This window comes from Copadichromis virginalis, linkage group LG8 (assembly GCF_057382275.1).
Source record: "Copadichromis virginalis isolate Kocher_CV1m ecotype Utaka linkage group LG8, C_Virginalis_male_GT1.1, whole genome shotgun sequence".
Taxonomy (NCBI): domain Eukaryota; kingdom Metazoa; phylum Chordata; class Actinopteri; order Cichliformes; family Cichlidae; genus Copadichromis; species Copadichromis virginalis.
In genome coordinates, this window is record NC_140625.1 from 4,795,759 (window position 1) to 4,811,017 (window position 15,259).

At 39.0% G+C, this 15,259-nt stretch overlaps 1 protein-coding gene across 1 annotated transcript in view; it reads left to right on the plus strand.

Moving 5' to 3' along the window:
- ca10a (carbonic anhydrase 10 (inactive)a) overlaps positions 1 to 15,259 on the plus strand; it is a 320,448-nt gene that overhangs the window by 269,454 nt on the left and 35,735 nt on the right. The gene's annotated exons all lie outside the window — the stretch shown is intronic.

Below are 15,259 nucleotides of genomic sequence, written 5' to 3' on the forward strand. Positions count from 1 at the left end.
TATCACCTTAAAGCACTTGTTGCAGGCTGCTGAGTTTGCATCTTTTGCTGTGAAGTACCGCCAGACTTTGACCGCTTCACCTTGGGCGTTTTTAAACTGTAGCTCTGTTCTAAAAGAACGTACGTACCTGGGCCCGCCTACTATCCTTGGAAAGGTAAAATGATTGGCTAGAATCCAAAGTGTATGACATCTCAGGAAAAAAAAAATACAGAAAAAAAAGCACAGAAATAAAGCAACGAAATGTGCGCTGCTTTTCGGTCTGGTTACTACCGTTTATGTCAGAACCGGTGCCATAATGGCACCGGATACCGGTACCCATCCCTAAGTGACAGTCACATATAGTACCTAAAGCTATCTTCACATTGATAAACTCAGCGTGGAGGATGGGAACATCATGAAAAGCCACAAAACAGTCATTCACCAGTCTCTGCACAAAGAATACATCAACATCCTACACAAAGGCCATCCAGGTACAGAAGCAACCAAGCGCAGAGCTAGGAGTTTCACCTTTTGGGCAGTAATGTCAAAAGACATCACGGAAGAGCTGCTCTCTTGCACAGTGTGCAGCAGCACTAAGACACATCAGCAGAGAGAACCGCTACAACTGCACCCTGTTCCAGTCCTCCCATGGTCAACGGTGGCCACCAACATTTTCACCTGGCATGGAAAACAATATCAGGTCCTTGTAGATTCCTATTCGGGATGGATTGAGATTGACCTTCTCCGTGACTTGACCACAGCAGCAGTCATCTCCAAGCTAAAGAGACAGCGGAATAACATCCGGAGTGATCATTGGCTCGTCGCACCACATGAGAATGCTACACTTGGTTTAACCTAAGCTTCCAAAATGAAAGAACAACAGTTCCTAGGAGCCTATGCTTCGAATCCTAAGGACTTAGTATTCTAAGTTCCTAGGAGCCTATGCTCCTAGGAGCCGTATTAATGACCCCCTTGTGAGTTTTGTGTGCCATGCTGTGGCTGGAGAACCACACAGCGATACAGTATATCAGGACACTTCCAAATGAGCAATGATAGAAGACGATCAGCACCTCCTTATTCACGTCCATTTTTCGGAGGATTCTAAGAAAATGGAGACGCTGTTGGGCCTTCTTTGCAATCTCCAAGGTACTTGAGCTCCATTGGAGGTCTGTGTCTATGTGCAGACCCAGGAACTTGAAGCTGGCCACCTTTTCCACGGACTCCCCGTTGATGCTGAAGTGCTGCAGCTCGAGCTTCCTCCTTCTGAAGTTGACTACTAGCACTTTCGTTTTCGTGGCATTGAGTTCCAAGTTGTCCACAGACCAATCCAACAGCCTCTGAACCTCAGCTCTGTATGTCTTCTCATCAACTTCTGAGATGAGCCCCACCACAGTCGTATCATCTGCAAACTTAATAATTGCATTGTCTGGTTAGGTTCTGACACAGTCATGTGTGTACAGAGTGTAAAGTAGCAATAGAAAATTTGTTAGAATGAAGCGTAAAGCATAGCTGGGGCTGATTAGATGTTCTGTGGTTCACCAGTTATGACAAAATATGTCAATCGTTCTCACTGTGGGAGCATAACATGAACAGCATCCAAAATTCACAACACTCTGCTATACAAACATGCAATGTGTAGTCACATTTGCAAACCCCAATGAAACTCCAGACTTGGTTTGGAAATGTACCAAGAAACCTCCTTGTCAACAAGAACTTTATCCATGTAATGTGGTCTGCACCCTGCTATGATTGCAGTGTTCTCAACATTCTAGACAAACCAAACAAAAGCAGAAACCATGCCTAAGGATTCTGAATTTGCCTTGTTAAATCTAAAAATAGACATAAATTAAAATGTACCAAAGTAAAGCAATCCTTTCAGACAAAGCTGCAATGAAGCTCCTCGCCTGTATAAATCCATCCTTTACATTATTGCCATTTTGTGGCCACAGTTAGCTATTGTTTCCAAACTCTGCTTGTTACATGCTCATAGAATTATGTATTTTATCACGTATAATTGTAAGATCTTTACCTTACCGTATAAAGTGCATGGAGGTGACTTTTGTCGAATATAAACAAAACTGAATTGAATTGAAACCTACATAGGAAACTGTAGCGTCTGTCAATGACATGAGCTAACCAAGCTGAGAGGCCAACAGTAAGGCAAACTGCTGCGGGCTTTACTTTCACTGCATTGAGGTGAATTATGTGCTTTATATGGAAACACTGTCACTGGGAAGTAAACATGCTTCAGTGGTTTATCATCAGATAAATAACAGATGAGTTTTCTCTTGCTTACCACTTTGGCCAAAAATGTGTGATGTAGAGAAGATTGAGTGTGAAAATGTTAATAACACCTTTAGTACAAGCAAGGAAAGCTCTGATGATGATGAAGATGGCAGCTCTTACCATGTACAGTTTAATAAAATAAAATAAAATAACCTCCATCGGAAATCATTGAATATGATACATTTAACCAGCTTTTTTGCCAACACTCAAGTTAAATTTTTATTAATATGTTTAATTGCAATAGATATTGACAATTAGCCATGTCACATATTCCTCAAGCCTTTTAATCCTGCTGATTTTTTAAGTTAATATATTTTAAAATAAGTATAGATATTGTACCAAGTATATTGTATAAGAGACTAATGTAACAGGAGAGCACATGTTTCAGAATTTGCCTAAGAATCCACCGGTTTTAAACTTTTCTTCACCATTAAAGAGGTTAGAGGTTAACAGCTTTCAGTATTTCCACTGCTACACAGCAAACAATAATGGATGAAGTTAATTTGGCAAACTTTTCATTTTCCAAATTAAATACAATTTAAAACAGTGCTTATGTTGATGCCTCAATGTAACCATCAAAGGATGGTACATGGATGACACCTGGCTCAAAATCAAAACTCAAGAAGTAGAATCCTTCACTGCTCATATCAACTCAGTGGATAGAAACATAAAGTTTACCATGGAAGACACAAAGGATAACAGTTTGCCATTTCTGGACTGTGCTGTGGGCACTGAGGAGAATGAAAACCTCAACATTGAAGCCCACACACACAGACCAGTACCTACTCTTTGACTCTCACCACCCTCTGGAACACAAAGTTGGAGTACTCAGAACATTGCTTGAGAAGCAACTGTTAATTAATTAAATAAGTATCTAACTAATAACTTACAAGTGATATGAGCGTTTACACTTTTCATTACGTCAGAATTGTATGAATTAGTTATGTTATAGTTGGGCTCAGTGACAGATGACAAGGTCCATCCATCCTCAGAAATCTTGTACTCATGTGGACTTTCCAAGTAGGAATGAGCAAGGATGCAGGCACAAACCGGTAAGAACTGTGCACTACTATACTGAAATAAATATGCTATTACTGAAGGCAGATTCTAGGCTAGACTAGTAAATTTCCTGTCTACATTTAAACAAACACTTGTAAATAATTTAAAACAAACACATGATGACAGATGGCAACACCATCTATAGTGAAGGAACTTACGGACTCCATAGATTGACTTTTTTTTTTTTTACCAGTCCTTCATAAGTAATCCCACAAATGACCAGATAACCTGAGCAAGTGGAGCAACTAAAAGAGGAAGACTGACTAATAAACTGACCCAGAGGACCTCCTCACAAAAGCCTGACCTCTGACCTTAAGGTCAAAGTTAGTGGGTTTTAGGACATGCATCTATGGTATCAATTTGAAACTCCTACGTTGCCTTGGTCTTGACTTATCACATTCACAAAGTTGAGTGTCCACGCTGCTGGCCCACCTGCCTACCCGGTAGGGTGATCATAATACCAATCAGCCTCTTATGGCTGAGGGGTATTCTGTGTGGTACTTCATACAATCCGCTCTGAAGATACTGACAGAAACTTTCAACGCCATCGCATTTCATCTTTTACACCATCTTGGAGTCTAAGGAGGAAAAAAACACATCCTATCCTTGCTGAATTTGAACATTTCCAGCAGAAAGAGCTTGTTAAAAGCAAAGGGAGTGAATTAAATGCAACATCATATGGGATTAATGACCAGTTTCCTAACGAAATCAATAACAGATATTAAATACTATATTCCATACTAAAGCAACACAGCTAGAAGGGGCAAATGGCTCTGCTGTGGCCGATAATAAGCTTAGAAGTATATCAAAGGACAGCTTAGGTTGAGAGTTTCAGAAAAATAATTTGAAGACATTACACATGCAGAGAAGGCATATTGGATACACTGGAAAAAGGATTCTGAATATGGGGCTGCCAGGCCAGGAAAAGAAGAAGACCACAGAGAAAGTTCATGGATGTAGTGAAACAGGATGAGCAGAGGGATGGTGGATGCTAGGGGTTGGTTGAAAGCGAGGCAGATGATCTACTCTAGCAAGTCCTAAAGGGAACGCCGGAAGGAAGAAGAAGAATGGTTTAATTGGTGGTTTATTTGATGAATGGTGAATTCTGTTTTGTTTTTATTTTTTGAATAATTCATATGATAGTTCAAAGTGGCTTAACAAAAAAAAAGATCAGGTACAATGACTGGACTGAAAATTGGTGATGTCCAAAGAAAAACCTTCAGAAAGATCATTTGAAAAGAAAATCTAACAAAGTCTGTCTTCTTGAAAGCATAATATAAAGAAAAGACAGATGGCTCAAGACAGAAATGTCATGTTTTTCAAGTCTTACTATCTACTGACCACAGTCATGCTCTGTCTACAACTTAGCAAAGAAACATCTCACCATATAATATGCCAAGATATGTCTTAAAAATTTGAGGAAATTGAGTAAGAAGAGAACAAAAGAAGATGTGGAAGCCCTAGTCAGCAGATGAATAGTAACTCAGTGTGTATAAATCAGAATCAGAATACTTTATAATGTTATACATAATTTCCCTAGGGAAATTATGTGGGTTACAGTTGCTCCAGTACAGTACCAGGAAAAAAACAGAAAAAAAATAGTAAAAAATAGTAACTGAACTGAATCTTTAATTGATGCACCTACTGTTTGCGAAAGCTTCATCAGAAATGTAAATTAGTTTGATCAAGCAAGTTTTTAGTTCATCATTGCCCTTGCAAAATTGGACAAAATGAGAGACTAAACATGTCATCAGAATTTATTTACAAAAACATACTGTTTTCCCCATCCAAATCAAATTCAATCCAACTAAACCTTTCTGTAGAAAATATAAAGATGTTGATACAGTTAATAATGATGTGATTTGATGATGTGACACTAACCCACACTGAATGGATCCCTCCAAGACTGTTGGACCAACAAAAGTGATGGTTTGGTGTGGTATATGGGGTACAGCGATAGTGGGTCCATTCTTCATCAATGGAAACCTCAAGGCCACTGGATATTTGAAATTGCTACATGATGATGTGTTTCCCTCTTTATGCACTGAAGCTGGCACGTTCCCTGAGTTTTTCCAGCAAGATGGTGCACCACCACATTATGGGTGCCAGGTCCGAGCATTCCTAGATGAACAGTTTCCTGGAAAGTGGATTGGTCGTCGTGGGCCAGTTGAATGGCCCCCAAGGTCTCCCGATCTGACCCCCCTAGACTTTTATCTTTGGGGTCATCTGAAGGCAATTGTCTATGGTGTGAAGATACGAGATGTGCAGCACCTGAAACTACAGATACTGGATGCCTGTGCTGGCATTTCTCCTGCGGTGTTGCTATCAGTGTTTGAAGAGTGGGAGAAGAGGGTTGCATTGACAATCCAACACAATGGGCAGCGCATTGAACATATTTTATAAGTGGTCAGGAACTTGTAAATAACTCATGAAAGAATAAAGTTACGTTGAAACCAAGCACACCATTGTTTTTCTTGTGACATTACCATTAAGTTTGATGTGTCACATGGCCCTCTTCCTATTGAAAAAACAAGTTATATCCAAGATGGCCGACTTCTAAATGGCCACCATGGTCACCACCCATCTTGAGGAGTTTACCCCCTCACATATACTAATGTGCCACAAACAGGACTTTAATATCACCAAACATTTCCATTTTATTACGGAGTATCCATATAAATGGCCCCAGCCTTTAGTTACTGTTATCGCCTCTATACGTCCTTGCCTTTGAGTGCGACCTCCTAAAACAGACAACATTTTCTACAAGGCTTTGCAAAGTATGGTAAAAACATAAACAGTGTCTGTATACCATGGTTGCCTTGACACATACAAAAAAACAACTTGTGGCATTGAACATTAAAAACACTGTCAGTGAACATAATTGGTTTTGCAGAATCACCCAATATCTGCCTTTTAGTCTGGCAACAGGATTGATTTGAGCAAACCACCAATGCTGTTTTTCTTTAGCGAGCACAACACATTCTCTGAAAATCGTTTTCCTAATGCCTCAGATCTGTGTTGAGTCTTTCTCATCATGTAGCATTACTGGAACTGCTTTGCTGAAATTGGAGTCCATAACTCCACTGAGCTGCAGCCCACACAGTCCCACTAGTATTTAATTCATCATAGCTGGTCTTCTTTTCTCTATTATTTATTTTTTTCTATTTTAAAAATCTCCATTGCCTCAAATCTGATCACTGGTGAACTAAATAACATGTTTTATTATTAATAAATGTTAACTACTCTTACATATTTCATGGAATGCACAGCATTTGGGTCAGGAAACTTTTTCCTTTCAACCAAATATTTTGTCCTATATTTGATAATAATGGCTTTGGTGTTGGAAATGTTCTGGGTAAATGCAGCAGTTTGTAAAGCTCAACATCTGCAGTAGCCAGTGAAGATGATTTCTTGCAAGAGGTAATTTACTCTATTGATTTGTGTGCTCAGATAATTGTGATGTTCCGTGTGTTTCTCACTACCAGCACGCTACTGCTGTCTTCTATTACAGTGGCTGTCTGCCATGCCAGCCCCAGACAGTCAACTTAATCCTTTATGACTTGTTTATGTTCACCAAGCTATTACCGCTAATGTGATGGCACGTTATGATCATCACTATCTATTAAGGAAGGACAAGTGCACAGTGGAGTTGTCCTTTTTGGCTTCATCACTTCTGGAAGCTTTTTGCAACAAATTAAAAACGCAATTAGGTGGCTTGATAAAATAAGGTGTGAGAGAAGACATATAAGGCATATAACAGCGAGGCTTTACAATAATGAACCCAGAAAGCCTAAATACTCCTAAACTACACTACAGACTGCTTTTAAATCTAGAAAAAAGCAATAGGAAATGTTTTGTCAGTCAGAAAGTAATTTTGCAGTTATGCTTCTCTCTTATCCTTGTCATTTCAAAACAACTAAAAATACATATTCACAAAAAATTATAAAGCAGATGATTCTAGAGGGAGTGTGGCCAGACTAAAAATTATATCTGAAGGAAGTGGAAGAATAATACAAAAATTAAGAAAACTCTTGAAAATGGAAAATAGTAGTTTGCAGTTTATGTTATGTTATGTTACTACCAGTCTTTCTGTATTCCAGTTTTTATGAGTAAGTTTTTTGCTTAATACTAAGCAGCAGGTCAATTTTTATTATATGCTAAACTGAGGTTGGTTATCAAAGTCAGCAACAACTGTATTCATGTTTTCATGGCTTATTTAATGTAATTACATAATCTTAAATACATGGATTTGAGCATTGATAGAAATTAGATCAGCTTGCTTGCTCAGTAACAAAAGTATCTAAAAAGTCCATTTAGATGTACAAAATCATTACAATAGGACTTTGGTATTCATAACCTCATGGTGTTGGCTGTTGAAAATAATGGCAACATTTATCTACCAGATGAGATCTTATTACAGTGTTCACCATTTTAATTTAATGAACAGCCTTGAAAAACTGCAGTTTTAACAAGTTGATCAGATAAAATTAAAGCAATATTTTTACTTTGTAATGTACTGCCATAGTTCCTTACTTTTGTTCAGAAGATTGCTGTGATATCACTTAGACAATAAAGCAGAGAATAAAACTGACAATAAAACATTTGATTATTATGTGCTCATAATATATAAAAATGATGTAGAGAATAAAGTTTTTGAAATAAAAAAAAATACTTCCATAAAAAAGTTCAGTATCAAACAACTGTGGCAATTCTATTTTTAAACAATAAGTCACTCAAATAACAATGATTACTTCTCACTGCATCTATTTATTTGGGGCTGTGTTGTAACAATGTGTGAAGTGTTGTATCAGCTGTTGGGCTCAGCATTGGTGTTGTTTGCTTTGTTTCTGTGTAAATCAAGTTAAGTTGGCTGCTTCCCCTGTCTCATGGGTTTTTGATAAATTTGTATTGATGAGTCCAAGTAAAAACCATTTCGATTGATCCACTGTTTTTAAAATGTGTTTGTATGTTTAGAACATCACCTAACACAATAATAGTGTATGCTTGATTCTGGGGGTGTGTTTTCAGGTACTAATGCAACAAATATGATCTATTTAGCCAACATTCTGTGTTGCAGAGTAATCCCTCATTGCAGTATTGGCAAGTATTTTTTAATCTAGGGTGTACCCTATACTTGGCACATGCAGGTAAAAAATTGAAGTGGTGGTCCAACTCTCTTTTGAGGTGTGTGTAACACACATAGTGTGTAACACTATGTAACACTTTTATCTCTACTGCATTGTAGTCTGATTTATCTTTGAAGATTTAAAAACTTAAGTATGCACGGGTGCTACAAATGAGCTTCTCCCCAACATTATAGATAAGTTACATTTTGTTGTATGTACAGCAGTGATAGGTCAGCAGTGCAGCTGAAAATTTCTTGCTACTTAACATAACACACGTCGAAGAAGCTGAAAAATGTATTTATTTAATTATTTATTAATTTATTTATGTAACAGCTTGTCTCTACTTTTTAAAAAAGAGGGTTAACAAAGAAAAAAACATTTGATGCATTGCTCTGGTGTTTTCTGGGTATGCTAGTGTATACTGTGTTTAAAAACTGGACTGGAAGTCTAGCCTGTCATCAGCTATCTTTAGTATGTGACTCGCAAACAAAACTTTAAATCTGGTTTTAGACTCAGATGCTGTTTTGACAATGTCACTGTCACAGCTGCAGACATGTGGGGTGATGAGAGAAGGACCCCAGTGGAGGCACTGACCTTATGAAGTTAGCTTTATTGACAGTGGCCAAACAAAATACAAACGAAAGCTGAGCATGGCAGCAACTAAACTAACACAAAAACCTAAACTGGAAGCAGCTACAAAAAAATAATATAAAGGAACTAAAGCCTGAGACTAGAAACCTAAACCCGTAACGGGGAAACACAGAACATGCAGACCAACAAGAGAGACACAAGACTGAAAACATGAAGAACTCAACAGGTGATACACAGGATAAAGTGCAGTACACGTAGATGAACCAGCAACAAACAGAAGACACAGGGCTAAAATACACAGAGGGACAACGTTGGAACGAGAAACAGGAGGGAAACACAGCTAGGGCTAATCAGGCATCATGAGACAGGGAGGAGGCAAAGCTGAATACACAGACATAAGACAAGGTCTATCAAAGTAAAACAGGAAGCACGAGATAATCACAAAGACGCAGAGTAGACACTGAGACAGAGACACAACGGACTGGGGAGACAGAGAGAACATGGAGACAAGAGTGACTACACAAGAAACACGGGGAAGGAGAAGTAACAGAAACCTAAATCCTAGGAATTGAAAATAAACATGAGCAGAAAACCGTGAATGACAATAATCCAAGAATATAAATTAACCAATAAACACAAAACACTGGGTCACAGACCCAGGACCGTGACAGTCACATTCCTTTCTGTAACTTTTCTTTAACTTTGTTAAACTTTATTTCTTTAACTTTACTTTCTTTAACTTACTTAGCAACACACAGGATCTATACTGTCTCCAAGAAATTAGAGAGGTCTGGTTGGTTTGTATATAATTAAACACTGCATTGTATTTGTATTTGCTTGGGTTATCTTTGTCTAATTTTAAAAACATGATCATGTGACAAATATGTAGAGAATTAAGAACTCAAAAAGGGAAAATACCTTTTTGCAGCACTGTGTATTCAGTCCATATAATTCTATTAATTGATTTCTGAATTTTTTTTTTTTGCCTGTCCCGTTTGGCTCTTTTGCCATCAGAATTATTGTCTAAAGGCAAAGAAAGATGCCCAACGGATTTACTTTACCAAATTGACCATCCCAGCCTTGCCGTAATGGTCCATTTGATTCACCTTTTATTGTTTATTTTATTTTCCACTTACTGAATACGGGACAGACTTGACTGGGGGAAAGAAGGGGAGAAAGAAAGAGGGAAAGAGAAACAGCTTGTCACGGATTGCCGGGGCAAGCCGTGTGGAATTGTAGAAAGGGACCAAAAAGGCGGCAGCTCTGGTGCAGGTGAGTGTTTATTTACAGGGGTGGGTAAGTACAAACAGCGGTGGCGACAAAACATGATACTGGAAACCTAAACTGGGTAAACTAATAAGACAAACCAGAAACGAGGATGCAGGGAGGTCCGGGGAAATACATACGGAGAGACGCAGGGAGACCGAGGGGAAACAACACAGACGAACCAGCAACTACCATGACAGAAGATACAACTTAAATACACTCAGAGAACACAGGGAGATTACACACAGGTGGGGAACACAGCTGGGAGTGATTACGTGACGAGAGTAGGGAGGCAAACTGAAAACACTCACATAAGACGCAGACCTTCACAATAAAACAGGAAACACATACACGCAATGACACAACACACCAACTAAACACAGACTGGGGGACACAGAACATAGGAACATGAACCATGAAACAGAAGAGTACAAACACCCAAGGTAACCAAAACCACAGAATACTAATAAACTAAACATAAACACGGAGTCGCAGACTCCGGACCATGACACAGCTGAGAAGAGGGACGGGGGAGAAGGGCAAAAGACAAAAACCAACAGAATGGGCAGAAGAAAAAAAGAAAGAAAAAAATGCATATATCAAGCACCTGGATCATTGATTTATGAATTTAATGAATACATAGCCAATAAAGTATTCATTTAAAAAATGAAGTGATCTTAGTTTATGGTGACAGCTAAACTTCCTGGAACTGCTTAGAAGATGGACAGGTCTCAGTTTGGGGCTTGTGATTGTTGAATTTTAAAAATACAATTTACATGGCAATATTCACAACAAATAACAGGGCACGTGTGTGGCAGAGCATTTCCTTGGGTTTTTCAGAACCCATTAACATAAAGCCAGAGACTATATAATCAGTATAATACTAGAATGCTGAGACATGTGATGAGTTTAGCTCCTGTTTTTTTTCCTGACTGTCATATAGTGGTGTTCATCTGGGCTCAGTATAGCAATACACGGTCATCTGTTTCTCTGACTGTGTTTTTATGAATTAAGTACAAAAGCCAGAGTGCACAGAAAATATGAACTCCACAATCTGTGTGTAATAATTACTTCACCACTTGCAAACGTGTCGGCATTCAAAAGAATAATGAGAAAGCAGATTGGAATATAATGTCTTTGTTTCGTTTGCAACCTTTCCACTACATTGCCTTGTAATTGTTGCAGCAGGAACATGACAAGATGAAGTAAGCAAGTTTTACTCAACTGTATATTGATTTATTCTTCAAGCATGGTTCCCATCAGCTGGGTAAATGTAGCTAAATGTGATCTCTGTCTATCCTGTTGCATAAGACTTTTTTATGCCTTTATTATCTTTCCAGAATATATTTTGGTGCTCCAACAATTTTTTATTGTGGTTTTATTTAGGGTTTTTTTTTTTTTTAAATTTAAATCACCTCTAATGAAATTATTGGCATAATTAGGTCACAGACCTCACCTATAACCAGTGTTGGTCAAGTTACTTGAAAATACTAATTATTTACTAATTACTAATTGCTTTTCCAAGAAAGTAATCCTTTACTGATGACTTATTTTCAAAAGTAATTAGTTATGTTATTACTTTTTAAAAACCTGGTACACAACCTGAATACATAATAAAGCAATAGACCTTTCAGCCCAATTCTATTTTTTCTGCATAATCCATCATATAAAATTGAATCAAATGAAATAGTCTCTTTTTATTAATTGTTTTATTAGATTTTATCTTTAATTATATGCACATTACATCAAGCAAAAATTTAATTAGATGCAACATTGACTGAAATAAATGTGTTTAACATTTAAACCTATCCTCTGCATATTCCAGCACCATCCATCCATCCATCCATCTTCATCCGCTTTGTCCGGGGCCGGGTCTCGGGGGCAGCAGCCTAAGCAAAGAGGCCCAGACCTCCCTCTCCCCAGCCACCTCCTCCAGCTTATCCGGGGGAATACCAAGGCGTTCCCAGGCCAGCCGAGAGATATAATCTCTCCAGCGTGTCCTGGGTCTGCCCCGGGGCCTCCTCCCGGTGGGACATGCCTGGAACACCTCACCCAGGAGGCGCCCAGGGGGCATCCTTGTCAGATGCCCGAACCACCTCAGCTGGCTCCTTTCGATGTGGAGCAGCAGCTGCTCTACTCTGAGCCCCTCCCGGATGGCCGAACTTCTCACCCTATCTCTAAGGGAGAGGCCAGCCACCCTTCGGAGGAAGCTCATTTCTGCCGCTTGTATCCGCGATCTCGTTCTTTCGGTCACTACCCACAGCTCGTGGCCATAGGTGAGGGTAGGGACGTAGATCGACCGGTAAATTGAGAGCTTCGCTTTTACACTCAGCTCCCTCTTCACCACGACGGACCGGTGCAGCGTCTGCATTACTGCAGCTGCAGCCCCAATCCGTCTGTCGATCTCCGGCTCCCTTCTCCCATCACTCGTGAACAAGACCCCGAGATACTTGAACTCCTCCACTTGGGGCAGGAACTCATCCCCGACCCGGAGTGGGCACTCCACCCTTTTCCGGCTGAGAACCATGGCCTCAGATTTGGAGGTGCTGATCCTCATTCGCGCTGCTTCACATATTCCAGCACATAAAATAAAATATTTTTGTATGTTTACAAAAATTAAAAAATTGCTGTAATTCATCCAGCTGAACAGCAGGGGGGCCCCAGTAAGGCAATCCTCAATGAACAGGAGTGAATAGAGCTAAACAGTTAAAATAATGATTTATGCCCTGCTTCTGGGAATAAAATACAGAAACAGATGATGTTTTTTGTTTGAAGTAAAAAAAAAACCTGTTTAGCAGGAGTGGGGCGGGTGGAGGTTTGCCCAGGGCTGTAGCTGCCATGTCAGTGGGAGGATCGGGGGGTTTCTCTATGAATTTCACATTCCCATAGCAGCGTGCTAGGTGCTTGCTCAGATTTGAGGTTTAAGTTTTTTGCTGTAGAAAGAAGTTTTCTTCCCACGCAGAGTGTACAGCAGACGCTAATGTTTTTGTCCGGTTTTACAGGATAAACCTTAAAGTAATGTCAGTACTTCCAAGCTTTAAACGCTGCATAGTCATACGCTGCATGTTTCTCTTTTACTGTAAAATACAAATATAATTCCACTCCTCACCTCTCATTCCAACCACACGTCACTACCTGTATCTCACAGCCAGGCTCCAGTCATTAACACTTACCCAAGGCCCCCAACACATACAGACAGAGTTAGCATTTTGCAGTGACTAAAGCGATAATGTCACCATTGTCAAACATGCAGACCACTGCATTTTGCCAGTTTGTCCAGCTACCATGCTAGACCTGCTTGCATGTCATGTGGGGTGAAAGTCAGGTAATTTTGGACTTGTACATCTATTTTTCCCAAGTTCCAAGCACCCAGAAAAATAACTTCACGTTAAAAGAATTAATGCTGAATTCATTCAACAGATTTTCAAACACAAGAGTATAAATTAGCATCTAGGTGAACCAAACCAAAGTTGGAGTCACTTTTTTCTCCGTAAGATTAGTCTCAGGATCTAAATAAATTGGTTTTATTTGGTTCCAGTTAGCGTTTTTTTAATGATATAATGAGTTATTAAATTATTACATTTCTTCTTGGTTTCCTTTTTCTAAACAGAATATTATTCAAGCTTCAATGTATTTGGAGATTGACTGTAAAATATGTAAAGAATTGAAGATATAAATGTCTTGCCCCCATTACGTACCAAACTACCATACTTCAGTACAGACCATTTCCTAAGACAGCTGGCCACTGACTCAAAGGAAGAACCTTAGTCTCTGATTTTAGACCTTGAGGGAGATAAGATTTTTCTGTCCTTTTCAGGGTTCTCACCTCACCTCCACTGCCTTGCCAGGGAGCCAACAAAGCCTCACTTTACCTCGTTACTCTTCCTCTTTTGGCACTAAATTCAACACACCTCTCTCCTAACAGTACTTATCTCCTCTTTGCATCACTCTCTTTTCCTATCTGTTTCTCCTTTCAAATTATTGACTTTTCAGGGCATCTATAAAATATTTACAATGTGAAGGCAGACTCCTTTTTGCTAGGATTTTTATAATAGTGTGTGTGGGGGTGGGGGTTTGAGGGGGATCATTTTGAAAGCGCTAGCACTAAAAGGAATGAAAGAGCAGAAGAGAAGCAGATGCAGAGAAAGAGTAGATGGAAGTCCGTGCAGAGTCACGGCATGAATACCAATGCTTTACATTGAAACACTGATGATTATGAATAATATTATAAATAAGCAAAGCTACTAATATATACCCTATTTCCCATGTATTATGAATTGTGACTCTACCCTGATTATTTCAACCTTCCTTTCTTTTTACTGGGTCAGAGTTCTGCCAAATTAAAATAAAGCCCTCGGGACTGTTTCTGCATTAGTTCTGTTGACCGCATGTCATTAGTAAATACTTACATTTCAAAAATGCAAGACACCCACATCTCCATATTAATAAAAGCCAAACTGATATAGCTTAAAAATTGCAAAAAAGCCAACATTTCCTTCACCATTCTCCAACGCCATTCAGTAAAAAGTGTTTTAAACCTACAGATAAAAAAAACAACAACACAAAAGATACTGAAGTTTTTAAAGAATCGGGTGTAAGATTTGGTCAAACTTTTTTGTATTGCTTTAGCACTTCCTGCCAGTTCACTTTTTTATATAACCTGCACGCAGATAATCTTTGGGTATATGAATATATTGTATTACACACTTTCCACCCAATCATATTGTGTTAGTCCTTTTTTGTAACAGTGTTCCCTCAAAATTGTTTCTGTACAACAAGCATTTAACCTATCTTATGGTTCCGGCACTTGGAGCTCCAGGTTTAAGTTTTCTCCAAAAGCTGCCTGGGTTTATAGGGGCAGTATGGTAAAAATGATCTATTTATAACTGGTGAAACTGATAATTAACTTTGTCGTAATGTTTGTCCCGCTCACAACTGCACCTCATATTAAT